Below are 13,348 nucleotides of genomic sequence, written 5' to 3' on the forward strand. Positions count from 1 at the left end.
TATATATATATATATATATCCTAGGAACAAAAGGAATCCGTTTGTTAAAGAATTTTCAGAACACAGTGACTTCGTTAGTCCTCTGACTTGATTTTTCAGTCTGCTTTTGTGGCTATGCTAATAATCTTTGGCACCTCAATCCTTTTTGGACCACAATTTCGACAGCTTTCCTTTTTCACATCATAGCATGAACCCTATTAGAAAGAGAATTGTCCCAAAAACCTTTTACTTGAATTCTACCAGCAATTCTGCTCCTTGGTTGGGATTTTCTGGATAGGGTCCTCCTTTTACTTTTTGACTTGTTGCCTCTATTGGGCTATTCTCCTCAGATACCATTCCTGAAGCTATCTTTTTTTTTTTTTTAAACCCTTAACTTCGGTGTATTGGCTCATAGATGGAAGAGTGGTAAGGATCGGCAATGGGGGTCAAGTGACTTGCCTAGGGTCACCCAGCTGGGAAGTGTCTGAGAGACCAGCTTAGAACCTAGGACTTCCCGTTTCTAGGCTTGACTTACTATCCACTGAGCTACCCAGCTGCCCCGTCCTGGAGCTATCAAATGTCCCTGAAAGCAAGGGTTTGGCCAGTCTTGCATAGGATAAGGTTGGAAATGTTTAGCTTATTTATATGTTACCAGTGTACCATTTGTATTTGAAGAGAAGCATTTCTTGGCCATCACAAATCTTATAGCTGCACACATTTACTGTGTGCTTTCCTCCTGTGGCTTACCACCCACAGTGCAGGCTGAGGATCAAAGGCTTAAGCAGAGGAGGGGGAACCAGGTTGTTTTCTTGTCTGTGGAACCAGAAACTCCTCTTTTCTTTCCCTCCTTTAGAGAAGGGCCTCTGCAGCTTGACCTGATGTCTTCCCCTTGATCCCTTCCGGATATAGTGGCTATGGCTTCAGGGCAGGCATCCAGGCCTACACATTTGGGAATAGAATTTATCTTCAATTCTCTGAGGAAATAAGGTGTTGACATCCTTTCCTCTACTAAAGGAAAGACTCCTTAAGAGTGTATTTTTCTTCTGAGCTTTGTTTATGAGTATCTCTGTGGAATTCTGGAAGCTCTTGGCATTTTGTGAATTCTCTAGTGTAAGGACTGTCTTTTTCTAATGGATATAACTAGTGGAACATGAAGTTAAATCTGAATAGGCAAGCAAAGAGAAAGCTTAGTACAGTGGAAAGTGTTGGCTTTAGAATCAGAGGACCTGGGCTCCAACCCAGCTTCTGACAATAGCTCTAACTATCTATGGGTCTTTGAACAAGTCAGGTTCTCTGACTCAGGCCTCAGTTTCCTCACCTATAAAAAGAGGCCATTGGAATAGAGAAACCTCTAAGGCCTTTGATTTCCATAATCCTTTTTCTTTCAGAAATACTTAAAAATCAATTCAGTCACAGAGAAAACAGGATATATTGACCTGAGTACAGATTTGATCTCTGACATTTACTAGTTGGCTGACTGTCCACAAGTCCCTTAATCTCTCTGAGCCTCGGTTTTCTCATCTGTAAAATAGTATAGTACCAGCTATAGATTTATATTCAGAATGGTTGCAAAACTCAAATAAAATGCATTTAAAATGCTTTTTTGTAAACTTTAAAGTACTATATAAATGTTTAACCTTTACCTTCCGTCTTGAAGTCAATACTGTGTATTGGTTCCAAGGCAGAAGAGAAGTAAGGGTAGGCAATGGGGGGGGGTCAAATGACTTGCCCAGGGCCACACAGCTGGGAAGTGTCTGAGGTCAGATTTGAACCCAGAACCTGCTGTCTCTAGACCTGGCTCTCAATCCACTGAGCTATCCAGCTGCCCCCTCATTATCTTTTTTAAGAAGGTTAGGAGTTTGTCTTTTTTAAAAAGTTAGGACTAGGGCAGCCAGGTGGCTTGGTGGATTGAGAGCCAGGCCTGGAGACAGAAGGTCCTGGATTCGAATCTGTCCTTTGTCACATCTAGGTGTGTGACCCTGGCCAAGTCACTTAAACCAATTACCTTGCTTTTACTGGTCTTTTGCCTTAGAACTTAGTATCAACTCTAACACAGAAGTTATGGCTTTTTTAAAAAGTTAGAGCTTGGAATTTTAGTGGCTTATTTATGCTTTTTGAGTATAACTGACAATTCATGACTTCAAAGGAGGTTGATTCTGTTATGAAGTCATACATTTATTCTGAGAGAAAGTCAATTTAAAATTTTTGTATCTGAAAAGATTAACTTTTGGAAGAGGACTGTGTAATAGCAACAAGATCAGACATCAGACTAGACCAGTGATAATAAACTGTTTAGAGACTTCAAAACTTCGTGCTGTGCCCTGCCCTCAGAGACCATGTGCAGTGTTCCCCCTACCCCACTCCCACCCAGGTACACACACGCCACCCATTGATCCCCATGGTAGGGAGAAAGTGCTCCTATTGGGCTGCTGGACTGATAGGCAGATGATGTCAGGCACAGTAGAGAGGGAGAAGGAAGCAGCTCTGCTCAAGTCTCTGCCTTTCTAGTAACGATCCATGGGGGTGGAGTGGCCTTGTGCCCACAGAGAACGCTCTGTGTGCCATTAGACTAGACCATGAATATCCTTGGGAACATAATTAAGTTAATATATACTGCTTTACTTTGCACATAATTTAAAGTATGGTCCTTTTATGGCCAGGTTTTCTCAGAAGACCTGCCTTTTGGATTTAACCTTGTGGTCATCATTGTCCTAAAGTTTAGAAGTGGTAGAAAGGAAGGAAAAGGGGAATAAACAATTATTAAGCATTGTGCTAAGCATTTCTATAAATTCTCACAACAGTCCTATGAAGTAGATGCTATTATTCTCATTTTGCAGTTGAGAAAACTGGCATATGGTGAAGTGACTTGCCCAGGGTCAATACAACCCAGTGAGTAACTGACACCAACTTTGAATTCAGGTCTTTTTGACTCCAGTCCCAGCCCTCTATCCACTACTACCCAAGACTATGTTGTTGTTGTTTTTTAAACTCTTATCTTTGGTCTTAAAATCAATACTATATATTGGTCCCAAGGCCAGGAAAATGGTAAGAGCTAGGCAGTGGGAGTTCAGTGACTTGCCCAGGGCCACACAGCTAAGAAGTGTCTGAGGCCAGATGTGAATGCAGGACCTCTGGGCTCTAGGCTTGGATCTCAATCCACTGAGCTACCCAGCTGCCCGTCTATGTTTATGGTCTATTTTCACTGACAACTTCACTTAGAGTGGGAACAGCTTGTCTCAGTGGGGACTGCTGGTCTGAAATTGCTTTTGTTCTGGTCCTCTTGTGGACCAGTTGCTTGGAACAGGGAAAACTATTTGCTCAGTCTTTCCTTTGGTAAACATGGGAATAGCTGCACAGCTGCTCTGCTTCTGGAATTGCCTGGATTTTTTTTTTTTTTAAACATACAAAGGCAATAGGGCTGTACCTTTGTTTTATGAATCACATGTGATAGCCTGTCATAAATTATTATTTGCTATACTTTTCAGAACAACTTAATTGGGATACTACTCCCATGCAGAATAAGAAGGGATTTGAGCTGGGATTGTTTAACACACTATCCTAGCTAGGCATGTCATTCTGCCCATATAAGGCAAACTCCTCAGGTTACTTTTTACCTTGGCGGCATCACAGGAATGTCAAAGTAACAAGGCCACCTCAGCATAGCTCTGATTCTGCCTCTGCCACCTGATTCACCAAGCCTATCACATGGCTTGTTATCCTAGCCATTTCCTTTTGCCCTCATGAGACTGCTGGAGGCTTTGAAGGCCACTGCTTCAGAAATGCTCTAGGCACTGACTTCATTTTCAGACTTTTGAGAGATGCAGGACACACCTGAAAACACCATCTGACCTAAGATATTTAGGCTTTACTTGAATTAAGCATTTTAGGAGACTTTATAAGGATTTTTCTTTCTTCATTGATCATAGACCCAGAAATGTTATTTATTCTTCTTTCTCCCCAGTCCTTACACTGTTAGGGTAAAGTAAGCTCACAAGCTATCACAGTGTACCTGGCAACATTGATGTTTCTTCCCTATAGGCCATGATCCTTACATTGCCTATAATTGACATCTCCTTCCATAAACAGCTTCTCTTTTTACAGCAATGTGTGAAGTCAAGACCATCCTGGCAGGGCACTTTCCAGGCTTTGTTCCAACTTGGCCTGACTCCATTCCACAATGATGGTGGCGACACCCACCCTTTATGACTGATATGTGGTTTGGCAAGAGCTTAGCAATGTCCCTCCCACCCCTTTTGACTCCCCTCTTAGGAAGACTATAGGTAGGACAAGCCCAGATGATAATTCACACCTGTCATCTTGCCAGGGCAAACCATTTTCATGGAACAATTATGAGTCAGAGGTTTCAGTATTTTTTACTGGCTCCTCCCTATCCTATAATTACATTTGGGCTAAAAAGATTTGTTTTACTTCTTTAAAAATCTGCCCAAGACACTGTTCTTGATACCTGCTGCTTCAGGTATATAGGATAGGATACCTGGATTTGGAATGTTGAAGGCTATGCCCCTATTAGGACCCTAGAAGATCACTCAGAATCCAGAATGGTCTTCTTTTATTTCTTATTCTATATATACCTCATATAGTCCTGGAAATGCTAATGCCAGGAAATAGGCCTGATTATCCTCTTGATTACTTTGCTCACCCATGAGGCCAAGGATTGTATAATTTTAATGCCACAAAATTGACTGTTGAACTCTTAGCTTGGAATTTATGGTCTAAGTTCCTCCCAGATGCCCTGGTAACTGTGCCTCATTGCAATTGTAATAAAGGGCAGTGTCTGCCTGTCTGAAGAGATCTCAGTGGGCTCTGTGCCAGCACTGGCCTATTCAGAGAAGAGAGTAGTTGATCATGTTGATAGCTGCCCTAAATTCTCCTATAAACCTTAAAGTTGCCCTGTTTCTAAGAGGCTCATCTTACTCCCAAGCACTATCAAGAGGGAGGTTAGTTGGGGAAAAGACACTGGGATGAATGTCTGAAACAGTGTACATCTATGCAGTTTGTCTCATGGCTTCTGTTTCCTGTGTCCTGTGTAAGGATAAATTCTTCCCTAACCCAAACTAAACACAGAAGCCTCAAAAGGCTCTTTGGAAGGCAGCACACAGCATTCATGAAAAATCGGACGATACTGATTGACTATATTTTTTTCTGACACCAGTGGACTTACTTACTAAGCCCCTTACCCACTCCATGCTACAAGTTCATCCATGATATACCATGGATTTCACTTGGGGATACAGTATACTGTCGCTCTCAAACCAGTCTTTTATTTATCCACCCTAAAATATTTGGAATATTTTTCCATGGTTGCATGATTTATGATCTTTCCCACTCTTCTTCCTTCCCCTCTTCCAGAGCTGACAAGCAATTCCACTGGGTTATATATGTGTATCTTTGTTCAAAACCTATTTCGATATTATTCATATTTGCAATAGAGTGATCTTTTAAAGCCAAACCCCCAACCACATCCCTATTGAACCACGTGATCAAATCATATGTTGAACCAGTCTTTTAGCCAACCACCTGGAACATGGTAGGGAAACAGCTTCACTATGGAATTCACCTTTTGAAGGTGAACCAGCCGTCTTTGGTAAAGGTCAGTTCTGGCTTATTTTTACTTCTAACAGCAAGGCTTGGCATGTGGATCATGTAAACATCAGGAAGTGGTAAAGCACAAGGAGTGAACTATATGGTAGAGGGGTGATTCTAGGTAGAAAAAGGAATGTTTGGCACATCTTTGATGACCACAGTTAATCTGTTTATGGGCTTAGTCCACACTCTTGCCTTTAGGTCTAGAAGCCTAGGATCACATTGGCCCTTGAATCATATGGAAATAGAATCTAGGACTTTCTGTTGATATGGGGTTACATCAGCAAAGTAATTCCCTGGGTCTGGAGGATCAGTGCTTAATCTGCCTTGAAAGGAAGGTACATAAATAACATGACACCATAGGTTAAATATCTAAAGAATTTGCTTAAACTAGATCCAGCTTTCATTGAGGTCAGCTCCATTTTGGACTTCTTACAAATAACAAATGTCTGTAACTAGAATTGTGTGTTCAAGCATCCATTTGATATGATATTAATGCAAAAGTGTGTCCATTGTTTAGTGATGCTTGTTGAGGTTCCAAGTTGTACCTCAGAGGCCAGGCCTAGCTCATTTTACTATCCTGTTTAAGGATCAAAGTTTAAACCAGACAATCTTTAATCTGCACCGTAACTTGAGCTAAACTGTAAGCCACCAAAAGCACAAATAGTTTTTTTTTTTTTTAAAGTAGAGACGTACTGTTCCACAGGTGAGGGGCCCCTAAGGTATGATCAGATTCATTTTAACAGCTAGATGCCAACAAGGAAGAACTTGATGAGCCCAGAGAGAGTGGCATAGTTTGTCTCTGTTGCTTGTCCCAATTAAAAGACAAACTGTTTTGTTTATTCCCCTTATAAAAAGGCAAGATGCTCCAAGGCAGCAGGCTTCACCTCTTTTTTCTTCGGAAGTGTTCTTTTAGACTAGAATTTTGCCCTGTTGTTCACTTGCTATGTTCTTTATGGAAATGAACTATGGGAGGAGACAAAAATACAACCATTTCAAAGGAACCAAACATTTGGAAAGGGACCTAAGTGGGCTTATTTTTAAGGTAGGTGTGGGAGGACTATACAAAAATCCCTTTAAAATAACTTACCAGTTATTTGGGCTACTTTGATTCTTATAATTAAGTTTTTGCTTTGGAGGCTATAATAACTAATTCCTAGGGGCAGCTGGGTAGCTCAGTGGATTGAGAGCCAGACCTAGAGAGGAGAGGTCCTAGGTTCAAATCTGGCCTCTGACACTTCCCAGCTATGTGACCCAGGGCAAGTCACTTGCCTAGCCCTTACCACTCTTCTGCCTTGGAACCAATACATAGTATTGATTCTAAGGTGGAAGGTAAGGGTTTAAAAAACAAAACAAAAACTTAATTCCTGAGTTTTCTGGGAGTCAGATAACCTAGGTTCTGCTACCGGTATCACCAATAACCATTATATGATCACGAGCAAGTCTCTGGGAAAATTCTATTCTATATAGGTAAGAATAGATGATCCTTTTCTACCTTTTGTTTTTCTGAGACCTAAAAGTATTTGTGAGTGGATGTTAAACTGGAATAGTGCACTTAGGGTCTTTCCTCAACTAATACAAAGAATATGAAGTGGCTGTTTTCAGAGGAAGAAATTGGAGTTGTCAATATAGCCATATAGAAAAATACTCTCAATATCAAGTAGAGAAATTAAAACAATTATGAGATAGTCCCTTACACCAATTAGATGGGCTAAGATGACAAAAAAAGAAAATAACAAATGTTGGAGGGCTCGTGAGAAAAAAAATTCTACTAATACACTATTGGGGGAGCTATAAACTGGTCCAGCCATTCTGGAAATTTGGAACTGTGCCCAAAAAAACTATTAAATTGTGCATACCTTTGACCCAGTGATACCATTACTAGATCTATACCCTAAAGAGATCAAAGAAAGAAGTAAAGGACCTATGTGTACAAAAATATTTGTAGCAACTCTTTTTATAAGGTGGCATTTCTGATGAACACAATGGCCAACCCCAAGTCCAAAGAACATGACAAAACATCCACGTCCTAATAGAGAACTGATAGGTTCAGATTACAGAATGAAGTTTACTCTCCCCCTCCCCCAAAATTTGAACCTCCTCTTTGGGCCTGGCTCTTAATCCATGAAGGTAGTTATACATAACTTTATGCATAATTTCTGATGGCCTTTGGGAGAGGAAAATTTGTAGAGGGTTAGGAGGTTATTTTGAATTATACTACAGTGGGCAGACTTTTTGCTTCACCAAATTCAACAGTAGTTTGGCTACTACTAGTATACTCCAGTAGTCACATTTTGGGAAATTTGGTGCTCCTTTCCTTACTTCTGAAAGCCCAGGAGGTTATTCTTCAAAGCATTCAGGCCTAAGTACTTATTCATCAGTTCTCAGGTCAGATGAAATTTCATTGTCTTGTTCCCATGTTGGCTATTAGAGCTCAAAGCACTCTAGTACTACTTGTCTACAGACTCCTCTTGTTCAAGAAAACTTGACACAAGGAACTAGGAAGCTGCTGCTGAGCTAATGTGGCTGTTTGGGACTTGTGCATGCAATATACTTTATATATGGCTGGATTATAATGCTAAGCTTACTGAAGGCTCAGGATCTGTTTCCATGTCCTCTAAAGGAAAACTCAGTCAAGTGGTATCACTGTTCTTCAAGATGAGAAGCTATATAAAGTCATATTTTAGAATAGAAAGGGCTTTTGAAACCATAGAGCCTCATACTCTTCATCTTTAAGATGAAGAAACCAAGACTTTGAGATCTCCTCAAAGTTGCTACTTAATGACTGAGATAGAATGTCAGTGTTGCCCGTTAGTAGTACAGATAGTTTTTGGATAGACTTTGGAATGTGCTCTATGCTGCCCTTTGGGGTATTTATACCTCTCTTCCAACCAGAACATATGCGTTTTCTCATGTGGGAAGGGAAAACTCCTAATAAGGAAAGCTACAGGCCAGGACCTAGGAGTAGCTTTTACATGCAGAGACAATTTTACTCATACTAGGTTATGTTTTTAATGGGTAAAAGCCCATAGATCCAGCATACCTTCCATTCCTTTGACCATGGCTTAGCTGGAGAGTCAGCCTTTTCACTTTCATTATGCCCACACCATTTGCCTCAAATGCTTGGATCGTTTTAAATGAAAAAGCCCTTAGTTTGCCATTGCCCTTAAGGCTAAGTGGTCTAATCTGGGGGTCTTGGTTCTTTATTCTAATTTTTTTTTCACTCTAACCCTTTTAGTAAACTTTAAAGCATATAAAAATGAGTTGGTTTTGTAAATTCTTTCTTATGAGTATATAGCCAAGATATTCTGCAGAGTAACTGAGTTAGGACCTTGGAAGGATGGTTGCTATCCAGCTGACTGGGGCTTGTGGGGCACCCTTGCTACTTGACTGGTAGAACAAACTTCTAGAATAAAGGAGCTGTCAGAAAAGAGTTCACAGACTTATGTAGTTACTACTTTCTCAGCTCCTCTTGTTCTTCCCATATTCAAATCCTCATTAAAAGGAAGGAGAAACTGAGAAAAAGAAACAGGAAAGAAGTTGCCCTTTCTGTCCGTAGTAGCCACTTTCCCTTTGCCCATGTCTCCCATGTCTTGTAGGGTCTTAGAATATAAGCTCCTTGAAGACAAGCATTTGATTTAGGCTTCCCTGGGTCTTCAGTACAGTAACTATATTCCAATTTCCCCCCTAGGAAGTCTTATAACCCAGATTTTTCAAGGCTTGGCTGCAATCTGAAAAGGGGCTTTGTAGTGGTAAAGGCCAGAGGGCAGGTAAGCTGGATCTCCTTTCAGTAGCTGAAAACGAACCCCACAGGGGCCAGTTCTCTGTTGCAGACCTGAAAATAACTTGGTTGATAGATGATAAGAAGGGTGGTAAGTGTTTGCCCATAGGAATAAATAGTTCTCCTTCCTATGTGTTAAGAGTTCTGGACCTCCTTCCTGAAGAATCTATGGATACATTTAACATGGGAAGCATCAAATACCACAGCAGGCAAGGTTCAGGAGGTGGGACACCTTCCTTACCCACAGTGCAACTGATGCCCCGGAGGAGCAACAGGCCTGACACGGTATTTAAGACTGAGGAGATTTAGATTTAGTCTCCACAAAGACATTACCTTCTTTTAGTTGAGGACTGGCACCACAGCACTGCCCTGTCTTAGAGTTAGGGAAAATGTCTGACCTCTAAGCTTTTTGGAATCTGAAGGAAGATTAACTTTGGAATCTAGCATTATTCCTGTTCTGGGAGGAAGTGGGAAATGATGCTCTCCTCAATCAAGGGACAGTTTCTCTTAGAATCCTGTTTTGGGTAGTAAATAAGAGCCATATAACTAGTTGGAGGTCTCTGGATTGATAGAAGCAGGTTGCAGTTCTTACTCCCTTTTTATTTTGTTTAAGAGGGTTATTCACCTATGCTTTGAGAAAGGGCTATTTGCTGCTGGATAGAGGTTGTTTTGCTAAACTCATTTTAAGTTTGGAAGGTTTGGGCTGAGAATAGGGTTAGTATGAGTCAAACCTTTATTTTGGTTTGTTGAGGAATTTCAGCTTCTCTTTAAATGGCTTCTGAAGGTGCAGGTTTGCCTCTTAAGGGCTAAGTATATGTTTTATAACAGCTAGTTGGAAGGGAGGAGAAGCAAAGCTCTTTAAAATGACACTTATCAATAAACCTTTCTTAGAAGTAATGTTTAGATGTTTGTGCCATTTTGTCAATTGGAAACTGAAGTCTTAAGGAGTTTTCTTTTGAAAAATCATTTCCTTAAATTAGCAGCTATAGGAAATTTTCCCTCTTTTTGGGGTGGATGGGTTGGGGAATCCCTTGTTATCAATAAATGGCTCATAGATACTACATTCCCTACTACTGAATCACCTCAGCCTCAATTGATGGGGTCTGGGTGTTGGGGTGGAACAGTACCCATCATTCATTCATCTATCCCACTTCCTGGTTGCCTAGAACCAGCTTCCCACTGGAGCTTAGCTTGATTGGGAGGGTTCTAATGACTCAGGAAGAGTTTTTTTGTTGTTTTTTTTAAATTTAGAATATTTTTCCATGGTTACATGAATCATGATTTTTCCTACCCCTTTTCCCTCCCTCCTCCTGGAGCTGAACCTATTTCCATGTTCTTCATATTTGCAATAGAGTGAACTTTTAACATCAAAACCCCAATCACATCCCCATCGAACCACGTGATCAATCATGCTTTTCTTTTGCGTTTCTGTTCCCACAGTTCTTTCTCTGGATGTGGATAGCGTCAGGAAGAGTTTTATGGCCCAGCAATGAGAGGAGCATGACTAGCTTTGGAGAAGATTATAAATCATTTGAGAAAAAAGCTTTTCAGACCCAAGTGTGCCTACAGAAACTATTAGGTTCTTTTCTTTTCATTACCTAGCCCACCTTCTCTAAACTGTTGGGAAGCTATAGATAATTGCAGTTCTTTTTATGTATGACTAATTTTTTTAAATTTTAACATTCCTTTACCAAAAATCATCTTCACCCTTTCTAAATAGAGTTCTTGGGGCAGGTTCTTCTTAATGAGTATGTGGGAACGGCTTCTCTCATTTTGGCAGGTTTCCCAAAAGGCAAATGCATATTATTCTAATTTTCTGAAAAAGGAAAAGGATCCTCTTTCCTTTTTACAAACTGTTAAGGGACAAGCCAGTAAATTACTTCACTTTCTGAACAGATTCTAGAACATATGATTAAAGGAGTGGTTACTTAAGCATCTAGAAAAGGAAAAGGTGATCAGTCATTTAGTGCCAGCATACTTCACTCACAACAGGCCATTCCAGTTCCTCATTTGGTTTTTGGGCAGAGCTTCTAGACTGGTAAATCATAAGAATGTTGTATAATTTGCTTGAGTACAAGTAAAGGTTTTTAACAAAGTCTTTCATGCTCTTCTTGTGGACAAGATGGAATGATATGGGCTAGATAGCAATTCAGTTAGGTAGATTTAGGACCATACCCAGTCATTAAAATAATTTGATGTCTTCTGAGAAAGCAATCTCTTGGAGTGCTCTGGAAATCTGTGCTTGGATTGATGCTGTTTCATTTTTATTAGCGATTTGAACAAAGGCAAATTTGCAGATGACACAAAATTAAAAAATATAGCTAACCCTTTGTTTGGATGATATCAGAATTTAGGATGGAAGAAACTTGACTTGGTAATAATTTAGCTGAAAATGATCTTGAGGTACTATTTAATGGGCTGAATTCAAAGTTGTAGGACCTGGATTCAAATCTAGCTTGGTTAAATTTTTTTATTTCTTTGGTAGAATTAGTTGATTGGGCCAGATGGTCTTCCAAGGTCCTTTCCAGCCCTGAATCTTGGATCATTTGATCCTTGATGCTCTAGTAGGAATTGTGTTTTGACTCCAGAAAAGCTAATGCATGAAGAAAGAGACATAATATCTGAAATTAGGTACGGTCATAGTATTATTTACTGTACTCTGTCCTTGTCATCCCACCTGGGATTGTTTTCACTCACTCATGCATCTTAGGAAGGGTGTTGATAAAGCAAAGACTATGCGCCATGTCATGAAGATTTTTGAAAGACCTCTTTGCAGCTAGATGGTTCATTGGATAGAGTGCCAGCTCTAGAGATGAAAGGTCCTGGGTTCAGATTTAGCCTCAGGCACTTCTAGTTGTGTGACCCTCGGCAAGTCACTTAATTCCAGTTGCCTATCCCTTACTGCTCTTCTGCCTATATATTGATACCTAGTATCAATTTTTTTTTTGTTCAAAGGTATTTTCCCCCCTCAATTACATGCAATAACAATTTTCAACATGTTTATGAAGTCATATAATCCAAATTGTCTCCCTTCCCTCTTCCCTCCAGAAGATTCCCTCCAGTAAGCAATTTAAACTGGGTTATACATGTATTACCATGCAAAACATACATCCATAGTGGTGATTGTTGTAAGAGAATACTCATAGAAAACCAAAACCCAAAATAAAATCGTGTATAAACTGTATACTTTAGTATACAGTATAGATAGTATACTTTAATCTGCATCAGATTCTGACAGTTCTTTGTGGATGGCATTCTTTGTCATAAGTCCTTCAGAATTATCCCAGATCATTGTATTGCTGAGAGTAGCTAAGTTGATCATTGTACAATATTGCTGTTACTTTGTACAATGTTCTCCCAGTTCTGCTTACTTCACTCTGCATCAGTTCATTTAGATCTCTCTAGCTTTTTCTGAATCATCCTGTTCGTCATTTCTTATAGCACAGGAGTATTCCATTACCAACCACTATTTTTCCAGCCTTTTCCCAGTTAATGACTATCCCTTCATTTCCAATTCCTTACCCCCCAAAAAAGAGCTGCTATAAATATTTTTGTTCAAGTAAGTCCTTTCCCCTTTTTTATGATCTCTTTGGTATACAGACCCAGTAGTGGTATCCTCTAGTATCAGTTCTAAGACAGATGGTAAGGGTCTTTTTAAAAGAAAAAACTCAGAATGTTTATCCTAGAGAAGAGAAAAAAACTTAAGGGGGAGAGTTATTTGAAATGTAGTTATATGGAAGAGACTTGTATTTGACTCTAGAGGGCAAAAGTAGAAGCAGTGGATGAAAACTACAGAGGTAAGATGATTGAGAAGAGGTAGGAAAAAACTTGATAATAATTAGAAATTGTCCAAAAGTGGAATAGGTTGCCTCTGCCCATACTGAGTTCTTTCTCGCTAAGGATATTCAAGCAAAAGCTAATCGACCCTTTGTTGGTATATTGTAGGACAGTTTCTGTGGTATTTACTGAAGAGTGTCTTAAGAG

At 39.9% G+C, this 13,348-nt stretch overlaps 1 protein-coding gene across 4 annotated transcripts in view; it reads left to right on the forward strand.

Moving 5' to 3' along the window:
• The window catches only part of ACTN4 (actinin alpha 4), an 80,266-nt gene that overhangs the window by 30,060 nt on the left and 36,858 nt on the right, over positions 1–13,348 (forward strand). The window lies entirely within an intron of this gene.

This window comes from Gracilinanus agilis, chromosome 3 (genome assembly GCF_016433145.1).
Source record: "Gracilinanus agilis isolate LMUSP501 chromosome 3, AgileGrace, whole genome shotgun sequence".
NCBI lineage: Eukaryota > Metazoa > Chordata > Mammalia > Didelphimorphia > Didelphidae > Gracilinanus > Gracilinanus agilis.